General features: G+C 47.1%; 1 pseudogene; it reads right to left on the reverse strand.

Moving 5' to 3' along the window:
* Nucleotides 1-270: 270 nt before the first annotated feature.
* Nucleotides 271-1,737, reverse strand: LOC123398304 (annotated as a pseudogene).
* Between the last annotated feature and the right edge of the window lie 7,339 nt (nucleotides 1,738-9,076).

The raw sequence follows: 9,076 nt of genomic DNA on the forward strand, positions 1-9,076 counted from the left end.
CAATTGTACATTAAATATGTCCTGATAACTTGGTCACATAGAAGGATACAATGTCCTGATAACTTCGTCAATTTTAGAAAAACTAGTAAGCATGCACGTGAAATTCACGTGCATCAACAAGATGAGACATTGTCTCCCAAAAGTATCCATGTCTGGCTTGGCGACCTACTTAGTGCATGTTGATGCATCTTTGTATCCTGGTGAAGCATCAAAATTGTACCGAGGGACATACCTGCAAGTGTTGTTGGCTGTCGAACCAGCTTTTTCCCCCTATCTGATATTGATTTACAGGAGTTTTATTCAGGTTATTGTGCTGTGAGTTTGATACTGTACTTGTGTTAGACAAGTATGGTATGAGTACATCCTAAACATGTCGTAATAAGATGTATATGCTTCATAGCTAGCTGTTGCATGACCTGAATTTCAAAATATCTTTCTTGTACATAGGTTTTACATGTCAAGTTACAAGAAGATGGTTATGCTTCATATATAATTGTTGTTTGATTTTTCAAAGAATTTACATCCATCCATAGTCGTGCCCACAACATGAACCGAGGAGATCGTGCCTTGTCGTGCCTTGGAGTTGCCGCCCTCCCTGCTGTGTGCCATGTTGGAATCCAACAGCAGCCCGAGGAGATCGTCGCTTGTGGCTTGGCCGGCCCTCAAGGCGTTCTCTCTTTTCGCGATGGTTCCCTTGAGGATCCTCTCGATCTCGGCAGCAATCTGTCTCATCCTTCGGTTGGCTTTTGTAGGCCAGAACCTGGACATAAAAGTAATGCATCAGCACAGAAACTCAAATTTGCACCACCATGGATGATGTACGTGCAAAAGGAGAGTAATCATAGACAGAGCAGAGAAACTCCCAAATAACCAGGGATATGTATGTACGTACAGCAGCTCCAGTAGAAAAGGAACCATGTCGGCGGTCTGCACGACGATACCCCAGCGCCCATACTGCCGGCCTCTCCCGCTTTGCACCAAGAACAAATTCAGAAACGTTCATTCGATCGCCATTAGTTGCTGCCGCTCTTCTCGAACAAAAAATAAGAGAGTGATGGATTACCAGATCGTTGGCGGATGGTGCGGGGCCGGAGACGTCCTCCACGGTGGTGGGCTTGGGCGCGATGGGGGCCGACGGGTTGAGCGTCTCCGGCACGGGGGCGGGCGACTCCTTCTTGCCGCTCCTCTTTCTCTTGTGCTTGTTCTTGCTCTTGGACGGAGCCTTGGCCGGAGGCAGCACGGCGGGTGCCTCGGCCACCGGTGGGGGCATCGCCACAGGAGGGAGCACGGCGGGCGCTTCGGCCGGTGCGGCCGCCGGCAGGGGCGTCGTCGCGTGCGGAGGCGCGGTGACCGGTGGCGGCGTCACGGGAGGAGGCGCCTTCACGGGTGGTGGTGACACGAGAGGAGGCGTCACGACGGGCGGCGACGCGGACACGAGCGCGACAACCGGAGGCGGCTTGACCGGCGCGACAGCCGGTGGCGGCTTAGCGGTCGCGACGGGGGTGGCGGTGGGCGCACGAGTGACGGGGGTGGCGGTGGGCGCGGGCGTGGCCGGCGCGGAGGTGACTGGGCGAGCGCCATCGGCACTGCCAACGGCGGTGGCGTGGCCGGCGCCGCCTCCTCTCCTTTCCCTGCTTGTAGATCCGTTCAAGTAGCGAAATTTTTGGGCACTTGAAATTATTTGATTGGTGAAATCTGCTATGGCATGGATCGATGACGTGTCAAACATCCATCCATCCGTATGTGCATCCATCCGTTCATCCAACCCACCGGCCCACCAAACCCTAGGCTTCGCTCCACTACCACCTCCACCTCCTTTGCTTTGTCTTCCTCCTCCCCTGAATGGCCAAATCCCAGATCCACCCAACGAGCCGGCGGTGGCCACCTCTCCCCTACCCCCACCGACGACCTACCGGCCTTCGAGCTCTACCCCATTGCCGGCACACGTAGCACTCACCTCTCCCCAGCTGCCGATCCCATGCACCGGGCCTCCTCGCCGCGGAGCCCCCCGCCATCGCCGCCGTCCTCCTTTCTCCATGGACGCCCCAAGCCCACCCCGGCCCCCGCCCCCGTCACCGCCGCTGGCCCGGGGCTCTATGCTGACATCGGCAAGAAGGCCAGAGGTCAGGACGCCTTCTCCTCTTCCCCGCAGCCGCGCCATCGAATACTTGCGACCTGACCTTACACCCCAACCCCCACCTGCCGGGAAATCCGAGGAGGAAGGATGTCGGGGTTCGGCGACGGGTAAGTTGGCACGGCGCAGGACGCGATGAAGATCCGGCGGCTAGAGAAGCTACGCGAGGCAGAGCGCTGGAAGAGCGAGGAGCTCAAGAGCAAGAACGCCGACGGGCATCCCGGCCTCCTCCAGTTCGGCTCCAGCACCTCCGAGGTAAAATCGTCGTCGCCCCGTGCATCGCGGGTTTGGCCCGCGACCCAATATTCGTCTGCTTACCGGTTGATTCGCTTCCTAGCATGCATATGGGGTTGAATTTGGATGTTGTTGGAGCGATTCGCGTACTGGTTGAACCGGGCGTGCTTTGGCACGAGTAGATATTGCGGGATTTGGAAGCCTTAGTTGTTACTCTTGTTGGTGGAGAATTATGTACTGGGGTTACCATGACATAGTTAGCTTTTCTCGGATAACTGTATTCAGAAAATGCCAGTTCTTAGCCTTGAAGGACATATATGTAGCTACTTGCAGATTTCGTAACAATGTTTGCTTGATGGCTCACAGCTAAGTTTGATAGATCTTGATGGGTGTGGTGCCTGTACGCTGTTTGATTTTAGCATTTGAATGATTCACTTAGGAATACGCAGAACTTGTAGACTGGGAGTATTGATTCTTTTTTTAGAATTCTATGTATTTGTTTTAATTGAAGTCACTGGGTGGATTTATTTTATCCAATCTTTGACATGGCTTCTTCCCAAGATTATATAGGTTTTTGCATGTAAAGGTATACCGTGCAGCTGTATTTTACAAGCTAACACAAAGAATTGTGATTTTTAGATTCTTGAGACTGCATTCAAGAAGGAAACTTGTGGCCTAGTTACAAGGGAACAGTATGTTGAGAAGGTATTAGACAGACACATTTATGTACATCAGCCTTTGCTTTTTCTATTCCTGGGCAACGAAAATTTTGGTTATTTAATCTTCACCAATTGCCTGTGCAGTCTATTTCTTTATACTAGAAATTCTGAGTCACTTTCACTGAAAACTGAACTAGTGTCTATCCTTGGGATGACATTAACTATTGCGTGAGTTGAGCATGTTTACTTGGGCTCCTTAATTTTATTTTCTTTTCTAAGAATATTCACTGCATTCGCTAAACCAATCATGTGATGTACGTGTTTTTTTGCAGGAACTCGTCGACAGGATCCTCGCCCTGCTCTCCGACGACCAAGGTCCGCCCCCTATTTTTTCTCCAACTCTTTTTGTGCCAGTGCAATGCACCTCTATCAACTTAGAATGATGCTACATATCTATCCTTGCAAAGCAGCCATAGTGTTCTTTTTCACCAAAGGACCTGCTCTACTTGCTAACCTGCTTTCGTATGTACGTGTCTGCCTTAGCCCAATGGCACCTTGGCCGAGGGAGGAGGAGTGCGCCAAGCAAGGAGGCGGTGCTCAAGTGCACGGCCATGGAGCAGATCCGTTGGCTGGTGGTCACTTCGAATTTCTCCAGAACCGCCGCCACCTCCATCGCCGTGGTCGTCGGCAGCGGCGTCGCCCTCTTATTTCGCCGCTCCTCCATCGTGCTAGCCTACAATGAGTCAGCAGACCCCATCGACAGGGAAGTTATGTCCTCACATTTCTCCTTTTTTCTACTCTTCTTTCATTGTAGCACAAATGGATGTATTTCTGATCTCAAATGTGTGCTCTTGCATACACTGAATTTCTGAATATAGCATGAACTATGCGTACACCCCCATAGGCAGCCAAGTTCTGTCCTCAGATTTGCTTGCTTGTTGTCCTTACAATTTATGAATCTCTGAACTTTTTCGAAGTCCATGTTATTTATGCACTGAATCTCTGAGGTTTTCCTATATACTGTGTTTCTGTTTCATAGGTGCAGGTATATGTTTGACATTTCTTTTCGCTGTAAATAATATGTCCGGCAATCAACATTAATTTTCGCTGTACACCATGTCAGTATGCTAGTGTTCCCAGTAGGATACACGCTCTTAAAATTGGAGAAAAAATAAATATATGCACTCAGTTATATATGCTTATCATTTTGTAAGCTAGTGTATGAGAAAGCAATGACTTATATATGCTTATCTGAACATTCCCAGCTCACCAATCCATTTGACTTAGTTATACACACAATCAAGTGAACTGAAGATGAGTTCCATTTTGACACCTCTTATGTCTTTGGAGAGGATGTGGGTTTTGGCAGTTCCAAATTATAAAACCAACACATAACTCTTGAAACAAAAATAATGGACCAGATCTGATTTATCTTTTCTGATTTTCAGGATTATTAGGTGATGAATTTCCCAGCCAGCTCCATGATCTGTCATTCATGTTTAAATTTAATAATAATCTTGCTGGTGTGGATGAATGACTACTAGCAGGTTTTTATATCCCACAGCTCGTGTAATGCATTTAGGGGTGGAGAGCTAGCCTGCTTCTTTCTTTGTTACCTTTTTTGCAAACAACAATGGTATGCATACTGTAGATTTCCATCCAATGCTAGTACACAGAGCAGTTTCGTCTCGCAAATATGACATCACTAAGCTTAGTTGAACCTTACCTTTTTATTTAGCGATGATTACAGCTCTCAGTCTCATCGGAACGATATAAATGAACTACTAATTTTGGAATAAATTGGACTGGACTCCCTTGTGTGTGGATCAATTAGTCCGATGTTGGATTTCTTGGAGTCGAGTGATCATTAGCGTCTAGTATAGCTTGCCATGAGATTCAAAAGAAAAATACCAAGTCTTTTTCCCTTACGCACTTACTGTAGTTCTTTTAGTGTGTATAACGTCATCACTCAGTGCTATTAAGATGCAAATTTATTTGACTGACATGTATGTGTGCACCTGAGTAAGGAGTGACGCTGACACGTTTATTTAACTGACATGTCCTTCTGTCTCACCTGCCCCCGTCCCCTCCATGGTGTGTGTGTGTGTTGCTTTTCTGGCCAGAGATGAATATCCCAGCCTGCTGAGCAACATTGTTGGCTTCCTCTTGTCCTGCAAAGTCTCGTGTGCAGGCTTGCTTGGTGCGAATTTAATTAACTCCTTAAAGTAGATGGAATCTTCTTTGAAGATGTGCAATCTAATGGTCCACCCAGCGCTGAAATTGCTTCAGTAGCCGGATCAGCCCACCTGTAGTCAGATCCGTATGTTATTACTGACTTACTGTATGCAGTCTGTTTCATCTCGTTCTTCGGCTATTCAAATACTTGTACATTCATTCTATTGCTGACCATTTCATTATGGAGCATGAATCCTTATCTTTGCTTATCCAAAGCAAGTCAGACTGGCATCATCGGAGACTATAATCTGTGCTTGTGGTGTGAGCGAGAGTTACCTACTCCTCCATTGATAAATATTGTAATCATGTTCTCTATTCATTTCAGATTGCTGACAAGATTCTAAACAAAAAAGAGCTGGAATTCAACAAGTGGGAAGGTACCCTGTCCGATCTGCTGCAGAATGTCCGCGAAAAACTTAACCAAGTTGCTTCTGTAAGTCAAAAAGCTTTTTGTTGTTGTTGCAGTGCTTCAAAGGATACATGTCACGCAATGGACGAATGAGCAGACCATCCTCGAGCAAAGACTGCTCTCAGCAACATCCTTCCATGTCTGGATGCGACTACAACCAACCAAACCATAGAAGCAAGTGCTCCTTTTGATTTGCTTCTAGACTTATGCTGGAAGCAAGTGAAACTTTGTTTGTAGTAGTGTGAGTTTACTAGTTTATCAGCCATGCTGGTGTTGGTGCAAAAAGTGTGTATTTTGATTGTGCAAACCTGGGAGATGTATTATGTGATGTTATATGATGGATGATTTTAATTCAACTTGGAGTTTTCTTGATTTGAATATGAAATAATGTTGGATTTAATATTGGACAAATAATTTGGTTGAAAAGACCCAACAAATAGAAATGAAACCAAGTTTTGGAAAACAAAAAGTTGCTGATTTTAAAAATGAAAAAAGGCCAAAACTGAAACTGTATCAAATATATTTGGGCATGAAAAGGCGAGGGCCCAAATTAGAATGATAAAAAAAATCGATTTTTTTTACTAAAATGGCTGTAAATAGGCCAAGGCCCAAAAAGAAGCCCAATAAGAAAAGCCCACAAAAATAAAACGAGCCCATGTGATCAATTGAAATGGGTTGGGCTGATTTCAACCATGACGTTTTGATTTCATCATAATAATGCCACGTAGGACTGCCACGTAGGACTGGGTTGGATTGCCAACGACGATTTAGGATCGTCGTAAAGGTTACGACGATCTAGGAATCGTTGTAAAGGTTACGACGATTTTGATCAAACCATCGCTGTTGTTCATTTGTGACGCTCCGTTTTCGACGTTTGGTTTTCCGTCGTGAGATCGTCGTAAACTAAAAACCGTGACGATGTAGCGACGAAAATATAGCGTCGTGTATTAGCATATTCCTTGTAGTGGTTGGCTAGCTCGTTGATCAATAGATGATCATGGTTTCATTAGATGTCATTGATAACGGGATCACATCATTGGGAGAATGATGTGATGGACAAGACCCAATCCTAAGCATATCACTAGATCGTATTGTTCGTATGCTAAAGCTTTTCTAATGTCAAGTGTCTTTTCCTTCGACCGTGAGATTGTGCAACTCCCGGATACTGTAGGAGTGCTTTGGGTGTATCAAACATCACAACGTAACTGGGTGACTATAAAGTTGCACTACGGGTACCTCTGAAAGTGTTTGTTCGATTGGTACAAATCGAGACCGGGAATTGTCACTCCGCGTGATGGAGAGGTATCTCTGGGCCCACTCGGTAGAACATCATCATGATCTCAATGTGACTAAGGAGTTAGTCACACGACGACGTGCGACGAAACAAGTAAAGAGACTTACCGGTAACGAGATTGAACAAGGTATAGGTATACCGACGATCGAATCTCCGGCAAGTTCTATACCGACACACAAAGGGAATTGTATACGGGGTTGATTGAATCCTTGACATCGTGGTTCATCCGATGAGATCATCGTGGAGCAAGTGGGAGCCACCATGGGTATCCAGACCCCGCTGATGGTTATTGGCTGGAGAGGTGTCTCGGTCATGTCTGCCTGTCTCCCGAACCCGTAGGGTCTACACACTTAAGGTTCGATGACGCTAGGGTTATAGGGAATTGTTATACGAGGTTACCGAAAGTTGTTTGGAGTCGCAGATCAGGTCTCGGACATTACGAGGAGCTCCAAAATGGTCTGGAGGTAAAGATTGATATATAGGTTGGATGGTTTTGGACACCGGAAATGTTTCGGGCGTCACCGGTAATGTACCAAGACCATCGGGACCACCGGAAATGGTCCCGGGGGTCCACCGGGAGGGGCCACCAGCCCCAAGAGGTAGCATGGGCCAAAAGAGGGAGGGTAACCAGCCCAAAGTGGGCTTGTGCGCCTGCCACAAGGAGGGCCCAGGCGCAGGAGGTGGAGAGGGAGGGAAACCCTAGACGCTGGTGGGCCTAAGGCCCACCTAGGGGTGCACCACCCCCTCCCCATGCCCTGGCCACCGCACCTCCCATCTGGGGGGCTGCCGCACCACCTAGGGTGGGAACCCTAGGGGTAGCACCCCCCTTTCCCTCCTCCTATATATAGTGGGGGTTTTTGGGCTGTTTGATACACAGTTTTCCATCTCCCTCGACGTAGCCCTGCCCCCCTTCTTCCTCCTCTCCCATGGTGCTTGGCGAAGCCCTGCCGGGAGACCTCATTTCTCCATCAACACCACGCCGTCGTGCTGCCGGAGATCTTCCCCAAACTATCCCTCCTCATTGCTGGATCAAGGTGCGGGAGACGTCACCGGGCTGCACGTGTGTTGATCACGGAGGTGCCGTGGTTTGGCACTAGATCGGAATCACACCGCGATCTGAATCGCCGCGAGTACGACTCCATCAACCGCGTTCTAGCAATGCTTCCGCTTAGCGATCTTCAAAGGTATGAACATGCACTCACCCCTCTCTCGTTGCTGGTCTCTCCATAGGAAGATCTGAATATGCGTAGGAATTTTTTTGAATTTGTGCTACGTTACCCAATAGTGGTATCAGAGCCAGGTTTTCTATGCATAGATTATATGCACGAGTAGAACACAAAAGGTTGTGGGCGATGATTTGTAAATTTCTTGCTGCTACAAGTCTTATTCTTTTCCGGCGGTATTGTGGGATGAAGCGGCCCGGACCGACATTACACGTACGCTTACATGAGACTGGTTCCACCGACAGACATGCACACCTTGCATAAAGGTGGCTAGCGGGTGTCTGTCTCTCCTACTCTAGTCGGATTGGATTTGATGAAAAGGGTCCTTATGAAGGGTAAATAGCTTTGGCATATCATTGTTGTGGCTGTCACATAGGTAAGAAAGCTTTCTTGCTAGAAACCCAAATCAGCCATGTAAAACTTGCAACAACAATTAGAGGACGTCTAACTTGTTTTTGCAGGGTTTGACATGTGATGTGATATGGCCAAAGTTGTGATGTTGCATGTATGATGTATGAGATGATCATGTTATTGTAATAGGTTTCACGACTTGCATGTCGATGAGTATGACAACCGACAGGAGCCATAGGAGTTGTCTTAATTTATTATATGAGATGCAACGCCAAGTGCTTACTACTTTTACTTCATTGCTAACGGTTAGCTATAGTAGTAGTGATAGTAGTAGTTGGCGTGATGACTTCACGGAGACATGATGATGGAGATCATGACGATGGAGATCATGGTGTCACGCTGGTGAAAATGATGATCATGCGATGCCTGAAGATGGAGATCGAAAGGGCAAAGATGATAATGGCCATATCATGTCACTATATGATTGCATTGTGATGTTTATCATGTTTTTCATCTTATTGCTTAGAACGACAGTAG

Source organism: Hordeum vulgare, chromosome 1H (assembly GCF_904849725.1).
Source record: "Hordeum vulgare subsp. vulgare chromosome 1H, MorexV3_pseudomolecules_assembly, whole genome shotgun sequence".
Classification (NCBI taxonomy): domain Eukaryota; kingdom Viridiplantae; phylum Streptophyta; class Magnoliopsida; order Poales; family Poaceae; genus Hordeum; species Hordeum vulgare.